Source organism: Melospiza georgiana, chromosome W (genome assembly GCF_028018845.1).
Source record: "Melospiza georgiana isolate bMelGeo1 chromosome W, bMelGeo1.pri, whole genome shotgun sequence".
Taxonomy (NCBI): domain Eukaryota; kingdom Metazoa; phylum Chordata; class Aves; order Passeriformes; family Passerellidae; genus Melospiza; species Melospiza georgiana.
The window spans coordinates 4,284,842-4,303,748 of record NC_080464.1 but is presented as its reverse complement, the minus strand read 5'-3'; the positions used below and the strand labels follow the sequence as shown (position 1 = coordinate 4,303,748).

The window sequence follows — 18,907 nt, the reverse complement described above, 5'->3', positions numbered from 1 at the left end:
CTCCTAATCCTATCTCACAGCAAGAAGTGAGTGTATTAGTAATTAGCCCGCATCGGACCCACCAAATTCTTTAGTGCGTTAGCCAAGAAAATCTCAAAATTAAGAAAATCTTAAATTAGCCAACCAAAACCACTACAGTTTGTTTGTAATGTTCAAATTTTAAGTTGTAAATTTAAAGTAAGTAACCTGCAGCATGCCACCCAGTAACATTGTACCTTTGATAGCTCTTAGACATGATAATAAAAAACTGATGGGGCACACCAATAGCTGAAAAAATTGGCTTTGTCAGTTTGGTAAGGAGTTTCATTCTCCTTATACAGTGTTTGTTGTCCTTCTTGCAAGGGGCCCTGCAAAAAGATAATAAACACAGCTTTTCTATTTTATAGGAGAAAAGGGGGAATTATTACAGCATATAGATAAACTGTGTGCTTCATAAGCGGAGGAGGGGTTTGGCTACAGAGAGCCAATCCCTGACATGAACATAAGCAGGTAGCTATTGGTCAATGAGCTGGGTGGTAACCAATCATAGCCAATCAAGTTCAAACACAGAGTCTTTTGAATAGCCTATATAAAGAGCTGTACACACTAATAACCTCTCTCTACTGCACAAAACCCCGATGTGTGTCATCTCTCCATCTCTGCCATCTGTGATGGAATCCTTTTGTAGTTCAGAGTCCTTTTTGTGGGTGTGGCCTTGGCTTTCACTCAGTCTCTATCAGTCCCTCCTGTGCTGGAAAATGTGGCATCCCGAGCCCCGGTGGGCCACAGATGTGAGCTCCCGGTGTATTTCTTGGTTATCAGTCCAGAGCAGGGCTGATCAGTTCCAAGAAAAAGAAAAGCCACAGTCCTGGGAACTTCTCTGCCTCAGCTACCTAGAAAAAACTAACTAAAAGCAAAGGAGAACTCTCTCCCACTCATTGTCCAGGCTGCAGACAACACACACTGAGAGAAAGGAATTCTGGGGGAGTGAAAATGAAGCTTCTGCACACACAAACTGCACGCCACTGCTTCCCTCTCCTTTTGCTCTCAGATCTCTCTGGGCCTAGCTGAAAGATACAAGACCCATTTCTGAGCAAAAAGACATGATGGGGATACTGGCATCATAAAGTCACCCCAGGACACCAGGGGAGACACATGGGCGTTCCCACCTGGTCCAAACATATAGTAATCCATTGGATGCTATACTTTTCAGCGGTGTGAGCGGTGGGGGACCCTCACCACCCAGACCAGGTGAAGGGGAGCAATGAGATGTTTTTGGGACCCTCGGAATGGTGATCTGTTTCTACTAACCAGTCACTCTCTCTCTGCGCCCTCCCCACCCACCCTCCCTCCCTCCCTCCCTCCCTCCCTCCCTCCCTCCCTCCCTCTTTCTCTCTTTCTCTCCTTCTTTCTTCTTTCTTTCTTTCTTTCTTTCTTTCTTTCTTTCTTTCTTTCTTTCTTTCTTTCTTTCTTTCTTTCTTTCTTTCTTTCTTTCTTTCTTTCTTTCTTTCTTTCTTTCTTTCTCTTTCTTTCTTTCTTTCTTTCTTTCTTTCTTTCTTTCTTTCTTTCTTTCTTTCTTTCTTTCTTTCTTTCTCTTTGCCTCTTTCACTATTAAATAAAATATATCAAATTTTTTTGGCACTAGCATCTAACCTCATTTGGTTTTCATCGAGTTTTGGTGTATATTTCAAACCTTTCTGGGTTCCATCCATTTTATTCACAGAGACTTACTTTTCCTTGCTCTTCTGTCACCGTGATATTTTATGAAAATCCCTTTGCCAGGATTTCTTCTCCTGGGAAGCTGGGAAGCTTCAGCTTCTCCCTGTTTTGCTGCTTTGGAGAATTGTTTATCCAAACATGTGAATTGTTTTTAATTAATGATCAATCACACCCAGCTGTGTCGGACTCTCTGAGTCAGTCAGAAGTTTTTATTATTAATTTGTTTCTAGCCTTCTGATGTATCCTTTCTCTTTCTTTAGTATAGTTTTAGTATATAATTTCTTTTAATATGATATGATATGATATGATATGATATGATATGATATAATAATAAATCAGCCTTCTGAGAACATGGAGTCAAATTCTTATCTCACCTCATCCTGGGGACCTCACAACACCACACTCTTCTGTGTTAATTCAGATCATAACAGTTATGGCATACAGTGGCAGTGTAATTCAGCAACCAATATTATACTTTCTTAGTTAAAGACAATTATACAGGGCAGAGACTCCAAAATGAGTTACCTCTCCTTTAGTTTTAACCAATCCCCTTTTACCAATAGATACAAATGTGAGAAGATATAGGTGAAAAAATAACAGTTTACTAAAAAGAAAAACAGCAACAACCAAGATAACAGCAATAACCGCTAGATACAAATGTGCTGAACCCTGTGGCCTTCCTAGGAACAAAGAAAACAAGATGGCCTAGAAGTCCCTCCTCCCAAGATGTCTGTCACCACAGAGACCACATGAAGCACAAGATAAAGACAATATGGCAGAGAAGTCCCTTTTGGCTCAACCTTCCCCCTGGACAAAAAAACCCTGTGCAGGTAGGAGCTTAAGAAGCAGTTCTGGTGGCAGATGAGGGGTGCTGACATTGTCTGGGGCAGCTCTGGACCTCTGGGGTTAGTTTCCCTGCACTCTTCTCAGCAGTGTGTGGGTGTGTAAGGTCAGTCCTGCCACATGCTGCCTCCTCCTGACACCTGCTGGACTCAGTCTCTGTACTGCTTTCTCAGGACACTGCTCCAATTGGGCAGTGAGCAGGGGTGGGAGGGAAGAAAATGGACTATTGAATTTTCATAGAGTACCTCCAGCACAGCTAATTCTCTCGGGTGCTGAATACCTCTCTGCATGGTGTTCCACTTGCCTGGTTACACTGGTAGCTCATCCTTGAAAGGATACCTTTCCCTCATGCTTGACAGGAATCACCTTCAGAGGCTGAGAGCTTCTGTCCTCTTCCCAATGCTCACATACCAGGACAGGGATCCCAGCTGCTTGGCTTCACTTCCCTCTAATTTCCAATTTTGGGTCTACTTCCTCTTCACCTCTCACTAAGAAAATGGATTTGGTCTTGGATTTCTTCTTCTGTATGGAGGCAACTGCTACTGACACAAGTTGTTCCTCTGGTTCAGCTGCAGTTTGAGTGGCCACTGTGCCAGTTGGTCTGCTTTCCTCCTCTTCCTCCCCCTGAGGGTGCAGTTTAATGTCAAACCTTGTCCAGTAAAGAGTAGCCTGGGTTAAACACATTGTAAGAACTTTGCAGCTCTCTGGAACTGCCACAGCATTTTCTTTGCAAATATTCTGTCATTTTATCAGTCCTGTAGTTGTTCAGGTGTGAACGTCCAAACCATTGGAGCAGAGAATTTCTCCAAAAGCTGGTCCATTTTCTCCCATATTCCATGCCAGTCGTAACTGTTCACCCTTGCTGCAGATCTCTGAATGACCTTCCTAAAAATCTTTTTTATAACTTTAAACATGGTGTTGACTATACTGAGGAGACCTGATAGACTTAGCAACAAGTACATGCTTTCCTTAACATCCAAAGGGAATTCAGAATTCTCAAAAGCTGTTGTAACAGGCCTGAAGGAGGAAAAAAGGGTGAAAGCTGGGGAAAATCACCCTGCCTTGTTCTCCCTACAGACTGGATACAATTATTAATGAATTTCCCAGAGGTAGTGTGGGAGAGGGCAGAAGAGCAACAATGAATACACATCCCAAATAACACTCATTGCCCTTTGTGATGGTGTTCACAGGTGTTCTTAGATGAGGGAAGAGATAAGAATGTTGACTCTATGTTTCAAAAGGCTTGATTTATTATTTTATGATATATATTACATTAAAACTATACTAAAAGAATAGAAGAAAAAGTTTCATCTCAGAAGGCTAGCTAAGCTAAGAATAGAAAGGAATGAATAACAAAGGTTTGTGTCTCGGACAGAGAGTCCAAGCCAGCTGACTGTGATTGGTCATTAATTCCAAACATCTACATGAGACCAATCACAGATCCACCTGGTTGCATTCCACAGCAGCAGACAATCATTGTTTACATTTTGTTTCTGAGGCCTCTCAGCTTCTCAGGAGGAAAAAATCCCAAGGAAAGGATTTTTTATAAAAGTTGTCTGTGACAGCCCTTGATGTTATAATGTCATCAGCTGATATCACACAGTACAGCAACAAAGCAATCCCAATCCCTCTCCCTCCTCTGAAAAAGATCATCATGAGGAGCCAAATGTTGCATATACAGTATATACAGTGTTTGGTAACACAACCATGTGAACAGACTGAGCAACCTTGTGACCATTGGCTCTGTACCTAATACAACAAATGCTTAGATCAAATTTGGTTCCAACCCACTCTGGGCAAATCTGTTGTCACCTCAACCCTTCGAGCCCCATATTGGGCACCAAATAAGGCTGTCATGGTTTAGGAATGATATTCCCCGATTTAGTGTTCCCACTGAAACACTCCAAACCAGTGCCACTCACTCCCTCCCTCCTCTCTCTCTCCAAGCTGGAGAGGAGAATTGGAGGCACAAAAGGTAAAGACCATGAGTTAAGAACAATATAGTACAAACAGCAATGAAGTAAGAACTGAACTATAACAACAACAATATTAATAACAGAGTGCATAAGATAGGCGAATGATTCACACGCAAGTGCTCACCATGTTGAACCCAGCGCTACCCTGACCATTCACTCTGACACCAGCCCAACTGGAAGGGACCCATCTCCCTCCACTTCCTGTGTATGGCATGAGGTGGTATAGAATAACCTCAGGGCCCTGGCCATGCTCCTCCTGGCTACTGCAAAAATTAACCCTGTCCTGGCTGGAACCAGGACAGGACATCATGCTGTCATAATATCGTGACCCACTGCATGTTCCTGATAAGCACTTTGAGACTCTGTATATGGGAATACAGCTAGAAAGCAGGACGGAGAGTACTGCTCAGCTTACCAACACAGATGTGCTAACTCTGTTAGGCCGCAAGCCTTGGCAAGCAGAACCCTGAAGAAGACAATGGCGTGCTTGGGTGTGCTTGGTATGCTTTATGACAAACCATGCAAGACCGTACATGCCTATGTGAGTCTGTACAAAGCTATGATTAAGCAATGTTACTAAGAAATGTAAATGTTGTGATTACTGCTATTTTTAGCTATAGCTGAAAAGGTATATATACTGAGCTTGTGGAATCAATAAATCGGCTTCATGCATGCAAACCATGGAGTCCGCATCTCTTCAATTGCCAACATTTGTAGATATGAGGTGTATTATTTATCCTACATTCATGCTATGAATAGCTGAATATGAAGCCATTATTTATTGCACACGATGCTTCAGTATAAGTCAGTCTGTTGGGTCTGGTGGTAGGGGTGGAAATGTTGGGGCAAGAGAAGAAACTAAGTTTGAAGAGTCCTTCATAACCCACTGTCCTCAATTTTTGTATAACACCCTGCTGCTCCTTGACCATTGCTCCTGGACTTTATTTTGGATTTCTTATAATCACCCGGACAAATGGGAGAAGACACAAGAGTTACTTGGCACAGGAAGAAAGAGATGCATGGAGGGTTTAGAGCTCCCTCCATGTGGAGAGCCTGGTTCAAGCATGGCTTAAAGAAAGAGGCCATGAAGGTATACAGCTGATGGGAAATTAAAAGGCAGCTGTAAAGCAGCAGTTTCCAGGCTTGATTCTGTAAATAACTAGGTTCTCAGACACCTTTTCTATAAACAGCAGGATTCTCAGACAGTCTTCTCATAACAGTCCTTGGCTGCTCTGGGAACAGATATGAAGGTTTTGAGAACTTTTCATATCACAGTGAGAACACTAATTTTGGTTTCAATAAACAACCACGGGTATTGTAACCAAAAGGAGGAGTTAGAGTTTTCTCTGTAACCTATCGTGAGCTCGGATTTTGAAATATGCATGAAGTTAATTAACACTATTATAAAGGGTGACTGATTTGATCAATAAATCGGAGTTGATACTGATCAACAACAAGATGGGTCGTCTCCCTTCGCTTTTAACATAATGGTGACCTCTCCGACGTGATACGGCAATGCACCACGAAGAAGCGAAGAAAACGGGTCAGGTCCTAAGCAGCAGGACGGCAGAAATGTGATAAAAGGGATAAAAAAGAAGCTGAAGATGCGTCATGCCTCAGGTGATCGTAAAGGCGAGCCTGACTGATACATGCTGCCGCGACCTTGAAGAGGCTGCATTCAGCGCTGATTAATTAGGTATGGAAAGGCAAGCAGCATATGAATTATTGACTGTCTTTTTACAAAAAAGGCAAATTAAGGGGGTAGATTGGCAAAATGATTTAACAGGACTTTGGACTTATGGCTACGGTAAAGGGGTTTTCCTTAGCCCCCATATGGTTTACGAGTTAACGTAATGGCGTGAATTTGGTGATTTATTATGGGAGGCTACTTTAGAGAGTGATAAAACTGCCAAGAAGCTAAGCAAGCCATGGCGGGTGATGTACGGTGCACTGTTTCACTATGTCTCTGACTTCAAGACAGCGGCCGCAGCTCGTGGCACCTGCGGGGCTGTGCTACTCCGAACTCGGCATGGGCGCTCCACCATGGGGAGCAGCCGCAGTGAGCGACCGCCTGAAATGCTGCGCTGTAGCGGCGGGAGCGGAGGCAGCGGCGGGGAGAGCGGAGCCGCCGCGCGGGAGCCGAGCTGCGCCGCCCCAGGAGGGGAGCGGAGCCGCCGCCGCGGGAGCCGCGCCGCCGCGGGGGGAGCGACCCAACCAGCGGTGTCTGTGTCTGCAGCGCCTGCTGTGATTCAGCCCGCCGGCAAATCTTGCGAAACAATCAGCCCAGCGCGGGGGGGGGGATTTTTCCCCCTCTCCGACACAAGCGCCGCGGGACCGCAGCCGGCAAAAGCTTCAGTGTGAGACCGAACAGCATAATAAATGTGATTCCTGTCAACAAAAGAAAAGATCCCTGCTGCAAATGGGAAACCAGTGATAATAAACAAACGACACCAAAGGCTATCAGGACGTTTTCCACCTAAGTCAAAGGGACTTTTGTTCTTCCCAGCAGACTGTGAAACAGAAATCAGCGTAAATGAATGCAGGAGTCAAATTTCGGTCGATTTTGGCTCAGCATTGGTTATGCTGTCTTGAAATCACCTGTATTAACATAGACTTTAAACATCAGAAGCATAGACTTTAATCGGTGGAACATCAGACTCCAAAATTGTGTTTTGAAAAATTTTAAAATGTTAAGATGTGTTGGATTGATTGTATGAGTGAGATTGTATGAGTGTGCTTTTTGGTATAAATGCTGCAGCAAAAATGTGAAAAAAGTTGTTTTAGCTTAGTATTTTAGAATCAGGCCTGTAAGTAAGTTATAGTAAATGCTATATTTTATTTTTATAAGTTTTATTTGTTGTTAAGTAGTTGAAGTTGGATTGTCTATTAAGTGCCATTAAATATTAAATACTGTTAAGATTAAATTATATTAGGTTTAAGTTAAGTTAGATTCTGTTAAGTTTGAATTATATTTTGTTTAAGTTGTGTAGAATTTAAAGTCAGTTGATTTTGTTAAAGTTTTGTTAGATTTAAGTGATTTTACATTATTTACAAATAAGTCTGTTAAGTTTAAATAATTTAAGTGCTTTAAGTGCATACTACTTTCCCACCACTCCAAATCAACAAAGGACTGAGAATTGCCCAGCTGATGCCATTTGAGCCAAATGACTAAAGGATTACAGACTGTAAAACTGATTTTGAACTTTTCTGGGAAACCCAAGAAAAGGGTGGATGTGAAAATCTCAAGGACAGAAAGAATCATTTTCAGGCTTGCCTGTTCGCCTCCTCTCCAGGTTGGCATGAATGAAAACAGCTAACAGCCCTCTTTTCTTAGTCCAATTACCACCTACCGTGCAATGCCTGATAGGGCGGGACATTGTGGCTCAGCTGGGGGTGGTTTTAACCCTTTGGGATAAAAGCCATTGCTCGGACCGTGGCTGGGGAACCTTATAGAGATACTGAGTGTGCTTTTAAATGCTTTTACTTATTTTACCTTATCTTTGTAGTTGTATCCAAAATATGGTTGGTAGGATGATAGAGAAAACTTGGCAAACTAACCTCCTTTCTCAAAAAGAAAAAAAAAAAAAACAAACGGGAGAAGTGTGGAGAGCCTGGTTCAAGCATGGCTTAAAGAAAGAGGCCATGAAGGTATACAGCTGATGGGAAAGTAAAAGGCAGCTGTAAAGCAGCAGTTTCCAGGCTTGATTCTGTAAATAACTAGGTTCTCAGACACCTTTTCTATAAACAGCAGGATTCTCAGACAGTCTTCTCATAACAGTCCTTGGCTGCTCTGGGAACAGATATGAAGGTTTTGAGAACAGATATGAAGGTTTTGAGAACTTTTCATATCACAGTGAGAACACTAATTTTGGTTTCAATAAACAACCACAGGTATTTTAACCAAAAGGAGGGGTTAGAGTTTTCTCTGTAACCTATTGTGAACTCGGATTTTGCAATATGCATGAAGTTAATTAACACTATTATAAAGGGTGACTGATTTGATCAATAAATCGGAGTCGATACTGATCAACAACAAGATGGGTCGTCTCCCTTCGCTTTCAACACCTCCAGACCCTTGCTGTTAAATCTGAGACTAATGCAGACCACAATTTTTCTCCTCCTGCTGTATAATTGCTTTGGAAATAAATCAATTGGGGAAAAAAAATCCAGGCTGGGTACAGGCAATGGGCAGATATGTGTGCTGCCCAAAGGCTTTGCAGGGGATAGAAGAAAAGGAGCAAGCACAGGGAGAGATGCTGAATTTGATATGCACCCAGAGCAGCAAGAGAAGCAAAACCAACCAGTGACATTCTAGAATTATCTTTGGTTATGATAAATATTAATTTTCATTACTTTATTTTGCTTATTTCCTGCTTTGTTGCCCAAAAGCCAACTTAAGGTACAGGCAGCAAGGCACAGAATCCAAGGGTTATCACAGACATGAAACAAGAGCTTAATATGCCCCACAGATGGCATGGGTGTGTGAGGGAATAGTCAAATGGAAACACATATTAAGTTAAGGACAGAAATTCATGGTTTCAACTCTATAGGTCCTGTCTTCAGAGGCAGAAAGATGGAGGCCCATGTGACACCCACTCCAGAAAGCAAACTGTGGGACTATAGTAAAGCATGCTTCCCCCAGCAGATTGTGGGCAGCTGAGGACAGCTCTGTTTCCCCATCACCCACCATTGTCATAGAATCACCTAGGCTGACAAAGACCTCCAAGATAATCAAGTTCAACTGTTAAACTCATGGACCAGTTATCAGAGGCACTATTTTTTCTCCCCCTCCAATTTTATTGTCAGTGATGGTTTTGGAGTAAGCAGTCAACCAATGCTGCATACGCCGATAAACAAGTGTCCTGGGGTGATTTTATGATGCTTGTATCCCCATTCGTCTGTTTAGCCCAGAAATAAGTTTTACACCTTTAAGACTCATTCTGAGAGCAAAGAGGGGGAAAGAAGAAGCGCACAGTTTGTTTTCAGAAACTGCACTCACTCATCCACATTCCTGCTCCTGGATTGTGTTGTCTGCAGCACGAACAGACGGCAGGACAGAACTCTCCTTTGCTTTTAGTTAATTTTTAACTAGCTAAGGCAGAGATGTTCCCTGGAGTGTGGTTTTTCTTTTTCTTGGAAGTGTTTAGACTGGCTCTGGACTGAACATCCAGAAGAGCACCAGCAGCTCGCACCTGTGGCCCACCAGGCCAGGCCTAGGCCACGGCATTTCCAGCACTGGAGGGACCGATAACAGACTGAGTGAGCCCACAGAGGGGACTTTCTGAGTTTGTCATCTCTTTTGGAATGGCAAGAGGTTTTATTGTCTAATATTGTTCTATTTTTGTGCTGGTGAATGCTTTGCCTGTGAAATAAACAGGTTTTTTTCCACTTTTCTCCAAGGAAATCTTTTCCCAAACCAGTTGGGGGAGGGGTCGCTTAAATCTGTTTTCTAGAGAAACCCCCTTTAGAGATTTTCTCCCAAATTTGCCCTAAACCAAGACAAAAAGTTACCCAGAATAATTAGCAAATACACAAATTATTTCAGTCCATGTTGCAATCAGAAACCAGGACTGAATCCCTCAGCCAGAAATAACCTACTCAGGGAACATGACTTAACTTGGTATCTCTGGTGCTGAAAGAGATCCTCCACTGTAAGATCCTCTGAATTCTCTTCATGACATGGGGATGCTGCCACAAGCAACCCACTCCTTTCACAGATAGTGAAATGGATGTTTTGGGGAGTTTGCTTAAGTTAGCAATATGAATTAAGCATTTAAATTTTAGTTTGTAGAATTATGTGTTGAATTTTTACCTTTTATTTAAGAAACCTCTGCCATGGTAAAAAGGGCATAGGAAAATGCAAATTTCTGAAGCTTCTTGCAATAAGGGACAATACCTAGAGAAGACCAGGGAATGCAGAAACCCAGATAAAGGAGGTCCTCTGTCTCCAAGCTGATCAAAACCGACAGACGTACTCAGCTAAGCACCAAGGGACCACAGCGCACGTGCAAAGGAGAAAAGTTCAAAAGTTCAATCATGATGAAGACCACAACCTTCGGCCTCAGAGACCACCAAATACTCCTGTGTGACCACCACAGCAAACAACGCATGCTCAGAAGGGTGTGGATCTAATTACCATGTGAGGAGAGGACAGGTAAGGCCAGGGGTTGAATATGCATGAAGAGATTGTGTAATGTAATGCATATGGAACATCTTTGTGAATAACGATGTGGGGGGCACAAGCTTTCATGAGAGCTATCTCACTTGTGCCAGGCACGACCATACATACCCACTTCATAACTACATCAGGTTATGGAATCTATTTATTCTGCATATCACTTCAATAGGCCCTGGAGTGAGATACTGTAATTACACTTACAGCTCATGAAATGGGCATGAAGAGCAACTTGACAATGCCCTCGGTGCCATGTTATCTATGGCAACCATTAAAGATGCGCACAGACAAAATTGCAGGTACACTTCTGTTCTCATCTCATCAACTGAGTTCAAAAGGAATTTGATAGCAGCTCAGCTCCTGTTCTAATGCATGCTAGGACCAGGCAAGGTGATGCTGCAGGTATCTAACCAACAAATTTTATCTCATTACCTGCAACATGTTGAGAAGCAGACTCCGGAATTTGGTTCCTTCCACCATGAAGAGGGCCATTTTGTCACAGAGCTTAGCTGCAGTGGAAGCAAAGCTGTGGTCCATCACTGCTTTCTGGTAGATGGTCTTGACTATCTCCCCCGGCATTTCCTCAGAGCTGGTAGAGTTCTGGGCCTCGTCCATGAATGTGGTGAGCTTGGAGTCAACGTCACTGCTGTTGTTCCTCATGCTATTGAGAATTTCAATTAATTTGTTCATTTTATTCTTTTCAGGATTGGTGGTTTCCACTGTGACTTCGTCCTGGTCCATGAAAAGGGAAAGACAAGGCGTCTGTTACACAAGGAAAAAACAGACATATCAGCCTTTGTCCTTCCACAAACAGAAAAGGGGGAAGGGGACTGGAGAAACATTTAAACAGACATAGAAAAGCAAAGCATCTTTTAGCAACACAATGGTATAATCTCAGCATTAAAAACCACAAGTAAATGAATCTCATCCCAGAAATGCTCTTTGTCCATTTCCCACAGCACTCAATCCCAAAGTCTTCCCCCTCAGCTCAGGGAGAAGATTTCCTCAAGGGTCCTGATCCAGGATGTCAAAGTCTGACTACCCCTGACTGCCTTTGACATCTTGGACTGGTTTCTCTATGTGTCTGCGACATGGTGATAATTGATTTTTTTTGGTCTCTCTTTTGAAAGTGCACCAATGTTTGCAAAATGCTCAGATAGCAATTCTACAAAAATGTCTACTTTTTAATATACTCGTGAGGGGAAGAGGAGGGGCAGACACTGACCTCTTCTGTGTGGTGAGCAGTGACAGGACCCGAGGGAATGGCCTGAAGTTGTGTCAGGGGAGGTTTAGGCTGGATATTAGAAAAAGGTTCTTCACCCAGAGGGTGGTTGGGCACTGGAACAAGCTCCCCAGGGAAGTGATCACAGAACCAAGCCTGACAGAGTTCAAGAAGCATTTGGACAATACCCTCAGGCACATGGTATGACTCTTGAGGTGTCCTGTGCAGGGACAGGAGTTCGACTCAATCCTTGTGGGACCTTCCAAGTCAGCATATTCTGTGATTCTGTGATACATTTAATCATTTAAATTGAGATTAAAGATGTCACATGATCCCAGCATTTGAAAAACTCTTAAAACATGCTATGTAATCCAAAACTGCAACAATTTTTTGGACAACCCCAATGCCAAACAGCAGTTGGAGTTGTCCAAAACTCCCATCAGGAGGCCAGTTGTGTTGACAATACCCACTCACCACCCAAGATTGAGTGCTTATGTGATGTGTTTCTTATAAGACTGTAAATTCACAGGAAGAACATTAAAATGAATAATCTGAAAGTCTCTTCTATATTGATATTGCTTTAAAGAACATAAAAATAACTAACAAAATCTCTTCGTCCCCCTCATGCCACATACATAAATAGTAAATGCTCATGCATTCAAAGGTATACATTTCCAACATGCACTCCCATGGAGTTGTATATGTTCAGGTTATTTTTGCTACTTATTTTGGAAATGTCATTGGAGATACCCTTACAGATTAATTTTCTAGTCTGACAAAAAAAATCTCTAGAGAAAGAATCTGAGTTTTACAGGGGGCAAATAAAGAGATCTACAAATTCTTCAGAAATCTGATGCTGAATATTGTTTCAAAAAAGCATTTCTCCTCTGTCGCTTGCATACAATCGTTTTGTTGTTGTTTAGGTTATTGGAAGGAAGTGGAAAAGATAGGGTCATTTCAATTCATTGCTGAGATAAATGAATATCAATACTGAAGTAGCTGACTACAGCTATTCAGCACTCAAAAGTCAAAGCTTGGGATTTAGCTCTGTAATTGTAGAGACACAAATTGCCTTTTTTTAGACCTCTTTGCAAAGTTGATGAGCTCTGCAGACTGGAAGGGTATCAGTTGGGAGGTGTACCCACATTGTAGCTCACGTGTGAATCAGCTTTCCCCAAGGGTGTGCAGGAAAAGAGTTCCCAGTCTTTGAAGAACTCAAGCTGGTAGCAACCTCAACCAAGAAGTCAAGCTAAAAGACTTGAGTGAATAAAAGGCCTCCTGAAGAAGCATGAAAACACTTTGCGAGAAGTGTTGACACTGGGAGATTAAGATGCATTGATGGAAAGTTTTCTTGAGCCCACTCCACCCTTTGTATGGAAAATAGCCAACAGCCAGACTTGGAAAAAGGAAAACTCAATGTTTCCCTAAGAAATAATACCTTTTCTTTTAGTCTCCTTCGCAGCCTGTCTTTGGAAGACTGAAGCAAATTGATCTTGGGTCTTTCCCTAATGCGTTCATGAATACTGTCTTTCTGCTTGGTCTCTGACTCTTGGATGTACTGCTGAGACTGCTTCTCCATATCCTCCAGGCCTTGGTGCATCTCCAAGGGAATATGAACTGCACAGATGGCGGTGTCCTTGATTTTCAAGTTCTCTGTCTCTTTGGAATTTCTGTGTGTTTCTTTGTCATTGGGCAAGTGCTTCTGGTTGTGATGCTATCTCCGGTTCTGACTGCAGCCATGGTGGCCTGTCCTACCTGAGGAGTGAAGGGCCTGGCCTCCTTGGTAAAGATTCTGGTGGTCCCTGTTGTGTTTGGTGCCACCTTGCTGATGATCTGCATGCTGCTGAGACTTGTTCCCACCAGGAAGTCTCTGCTGTCGCCTAGAAAGTCAAAGAAGATCATTAGTTCACTCTTTTCTGCATGGGCCTTTTTGGTCAACACATCTGCCCCACCAGACTGGTCCTTGGTGGGTAGGCTCTGTGGGTGTCCCTACTACAGGAAGAGAGCCAATTTCTTGACATTGAACACAATCTCACACCTCAATCTTTCAGCAACAGAGATATTTCAGCTGAAAGTTTTCATGAACAGTTAGATAACATTGCTTTGGTTACCAGGAAAATCTCTCCCAGGCTTCTGTGTTTTCTGTGTTGCTTCTATACCGAACTGGGGAATATCTGGTTAGTCCCAGCTGAGCAAGGGGAAGTCAGGCAGGCAAGAAATATCAGGAGATTTTTTTTTTTCATAAGACTTAAGGACCTCCTGATACACCTGGCCTACAGCATCATTTGCTCCTCTTGCCCGCCCTCTCTGCTGTACTAACATAGCATACTGCTGCATGGATTTGCAATGAACCATTTAAAGCATATAAGGAATTTCTAAGTGGAAAAAAATAAGCTAAAAAGTAAATTGCCAAATAAACCTGATGAGCACACTAAATGGTTTTGTTTGGCCTTTTGTAGTGAGTTGACCCCAGCTGGATGCCAGCCACCCACCAAAGCCTCCCTATCACTCCCTTCCACAACTGGACAGAGGAGAGAAAATATAACAAAGGGTTCATGAGACCAGGAGAGATCACTGAGCAAAAACTGTCACTGGCAAAAAAAGCTCAAATTAAAGATATTAATTGAATTTATTACTAACAAAATCAGAGCAGGATAATGAGAAGTAAAATAAGACCTTAAAAAAACACCTTTCCCCCTGCCCTTCCCAGCTCTACCTCCACTCTCAGCAGTGCAGGGAGATAGGGAATGGGGGTTACGGTCAGTTTATCAGGTGTTATTTCTCCCGCTGCTCAGAGAAAGGAGTCCTGCTGCTCCAACATGGGATCTCTCCCACTGGAGATAGTTCTCCATGAACTTCTCTGATATGAGTCCATCCCATGGGCAACAGTTTTTTACAAACAGCTGCACTGTGGGTCACTTCCACAGGGTGCAGTTCTTCAAGGATAGGCTGCTCCAGCATGGGGTCCTCTCTCCCCAGGGATCACAGCCTCCTCTCAGACATCCACCTGCTCTAGTATGGGTGTCCTCCACAGGCTGTGGGTGGATTTCTGCATCCCCATGGATCTCCATGGGCTGCAGGGAGACAGCTGCTTCACCATGGTCTTCACCACAGGCTGCAGAGCAATCTCAGCTCTGGTGCCTTGAGCACCTCCTCCCCGTCCTTCTTCCCTGACCTTGGTGTCTGCAGAGTTGGTCCTTTCACATGTTCTTACTCTGTTCCTCTCTGGTCACAATTACAACTGTGCCATAACTTTTTTTCCTTCTTCTTCTTCGTCTCCTTCTTAAATATGCTATCACAGAGGTGTTGCCACCATTTCTAATTGGCCCAGTCTTGACCAGTGGCACATATGTCTTTGGAGATACCAGGGATTGGCTCTAGCTGACATGGAGGAAGCTTCCAGCAGCTTCTCACAGAAGCCATCCTTGTAGTGCACCCCCCTCCTCCCTCTCCCGCTACCAAAGCTTGGCCATGTAAACCCAATACACCTTTCTTTATGCATGTCCTTCATCATTGCTACACCAGGACAAGACATATGCATGAATGAAGAAGCTGAGTATCATGCTTGGCTCTGGCAGCACGGAGTGCTAGAACCATTGCCTCCAGATAGCAGGCTAAATGCATACAGGTCCAAACAGATAACATGGGAATTCAACAGCCACAAAGAGGAGGAACTGCCCGCAAATGGTTGTCTAGAGAGACTACAGTGGCTCAGAAGGGGCAAGCAAGCCCATCTGCTGGCTAGAACTGGTAGCTGAGATGATAACTCGCCCCCAAAAAACAGTTGAAAGGAAAAAACACTGACAGCCTCAGACATTTTGTATTTCCACATAGGCTGCAGCTTGATTGTCCCGAGCAGAGAAGGCAGAGACAGAATGCCATCATCAAGGATGCAACTAAGGAGGAAATTGTCTTGACATGGTGTGCTTTCACCCAGGACAGTGCAGGGTTAGCTCTAAGCAAGGCAGCACCTCCTTGCCTTTCCAATGCCTCTTTAATGCTCAGTCTTGACTCTGAGAGCATGTGAGATGCTTTAATGCTCAGTCAGATGAAGGAATTGGCCATTCACAAATACATTTCATGGTCAGCAGCTAAACAGTTGCTAACCTTGCCTGACAAAGCCATCTGCCCATGGAATCTGTATTCCTCGGCATCCCCAGGAGTTAAAACCTATATTTGAGGCCAACTGGCTCTTAACCATAAAGTGTGAAGGTTCATAATTGGCAAACATGGGAGGAAGAGGCTTAGTGGCAGTGGCAGGAATTTGTTTTTTTTTTTTTGTTTGTTTGTTTGGTTTTTGGGTTTTTTGTTGTTTTGGTTTTTTTTTTTTTTTTTTTTTTTTTTTTCAAGTTGAATGGCAGGGAATAATAAAAAAAAAAAAAGTGAAGGAGAAGTTTTCCTGTTAGCTGAAGCTTACAAGCAGTTTATGAGTACAGATTCTCCACATCAAATTTTCCTGGCATTTCTTTGTTTCCTCTCAGTAACGCAATCACATAAACCATTTTGTAAAAATCAGCTCTTATTAAAAGAGGAATGTCAAATTACAAGTTAATTAAAACCTTTATCTAGTACTAAGCCCTCGCATGCTTAAGCATGCAAGTTGTGCTTTCTGTGGCTTTGCTCTTCTCTTCTCTCAAGCATCTAACTGTTTGGGTACACTTCCAGCCTTGGGTTATAAAACAGACAGACTGTTACTTTATTTAAATGGAAAATATTGCGCAGAAATTATAAAAGTTGCACACAGACACAGCTTAATTTCAGCAGAAGTAAGGGGAAATGCCTGGAAATGAGCTGGAAACCAAACTGCTGTGAATTTCTGCAAGAAATGCATGTGGGGAAAGTTTTTTCCTAAAGACATAATGATATTATAATCAAAACTGTTTCTGTTTAATGGCTGTGAAAGAAAAAATGTTTAAGATTAAAAAAAGCCCTAGTTAGGTCAATGTGGAATATTCAAGATTGTTCTATTTGGGGCTTTTGTACTAGACGGAGAGAGGACAGGCAGCTCCATCCCTGTGTGGGACAGCTAAAAGGTGATATACCCATGGCAAGGGGCAGAGCAAACAGACTGAAGCTCTGCAGTCACTGACCATAGGATGGAAAACCACAGAGTTAAAAAAGTTAAGGAATAAAGATTGCAAGAAAGAAAAGGCAAAGGAAGGAGAATGGTAAACAAGGATCAATGTCTTTGACTTGGCAGCAGGCAGAGGTCTAAACAATTATCCAGCATTCAAGCAAAGACTCGCATGCTTTTATCTTCCCAACACTCCAGCAAAGAAGAAAAGCCAAGAAGGAACAGGATCTGCAGGGAAGAAGAGCCAAAGCAGGAAGAACGGGACCCAGATTGTGAGATTCACATTCTCTGAACCTGAGAGCAGTAGTGAGAGAAGCAGAGAAAAGAATGATCAAAACAATTCTTACCTCATTTGCTGTTCCTGTGTTGTGCCAAAGTAGAATGCAATATAAAGATTGTTTACCCAAAGTAATAGTGTTTTGTTTCCTTGGCCTATCAGGGCCAAGTATGTGTGCAGACTGTCGGTCAGCAGACAGTCACAAGATTCTGGGCAGTTGAGTTGGGTGCTTGCGCAGATTCAGTTTAGATGTAGTGTAATATAGTATAATCAAGTAATTAATTATTTTGGAAGTCTTTCATAGTCTAAGTCATTGCAGCTGCCTATTCTGCTAGTGCCATTGTCTTGGGGATGGTTCATAATGATAAGGTATCTCATGATCATTTGTGCTCAAAAATTATCATTGCATTTTTAAGATTTCCTGGCCACGGGGTGGGGGGGGGCAGCGCTGCCTAGGCAGTCTTTCTTGCCTTTATGGTGTAGGATCAAAGATATTGCATGAAGGGAAGCAGCAGCGAGAGCTGGCGCCAGAAGGTGTGGTTCTCTTGCTGAGCGCAGGAGGAAAAAGTCGGAGGTATGGTGCTGCAGCAAGCAGTCAGTGGCGTGGTGGCCACAGCAGCATCTGTGTGCTTTGCTCTGGGATTTTTGTTGCACTGCGGTCTCGGCACAGCAAGCCTCCCTGCTTTTTCCTGCTTTCTTGCCATTTGGGATGAGTCCAGAGCCAATGTGTGGGGTGTCATCTGAGGCCAGGGCCACTCCTGCCAGATCCCTTTCTGCACAGTAGCAACATCACGACCAAGCCCTGCCCACGTCCCTAGTGTGTGCTGGCTGCCATAGGTGGTGCCAAAGACTGATCGCCATTTGAGTGAGACCCTGAAGTAGTCGTCCTTTTCCCTCATTCTCTCTGAGTCGCCACTGACCACCTGGAGAGGTTCCAGGCTAGCATTGGAGCACCCCCTGAAGCAGCAGGAGAGTTACTGCAGCCTCTCAGCCTTGCCTGAGCCACCAGTGCCCTCTGATGGTTGTAGTCATAACTACACCAAAGGGGAAATGGCTTAAAGGGTGAGGAATTTCTGTTACTATTTCTTTTCATTGCTTATTCTGTCTTGCTATATACATATTTTCTAATAAAGGACTGTTATTCCTTTTCCCATATTTTTGCCTGGAAGCCACATAATTTCGAAGTTATAATGATTTGGAGGGAGGGGTCATCTTTCCTTGGCAGACATCTGCCTTTTAAACCAAGACAACCATCGAGTCCATTATGCCTCATTAACGGAGATGACCCCTCAGGCTGGGTGTGAATGTGCTGGTGCTTCCCAGGAGGGAGTTATCACAGCTGAGTCATTTATGTGAAGAAAAATACCCACTAGTCTGCCTCCAGGGTTTGCTTCTTTTCCTAATCTCATTTAACATCCAGATTGTAGCCTGAGGTGTTGGGTGTGCACTGGGCAACTACTGCAAACAATCCATCGTTAGCAGTTTATCAGGACTGATGTAGAGGGGAGTAGAATACACTGTTTGGTTACACCCACATAGTACTAAACTGGTGCCCTACTCCTGTGTCATAGTTTGACATGGGAGGAATTTAAGGAAGTGATGCAAAAGCTTTTTGTGTAACTGACAGTCTGTTGAACCACTG

At 43.2% G+C, this 18,907-nt stretch overlaps 1 pseudogene; it reads right to left on the bottom strand.

Annotated features, from left to right (window-relative positions):
- LOC131095396 (CBP80/20-dependent translation initiation factor-like) overlaps positions 1-15,428 on the bottom strand; it is a 146,578-nt pseudogene extending 131,150 nt beyond the window's left edge.
- Positions 15,429-18,907: the final 3,479 nt, after the last annotated feature.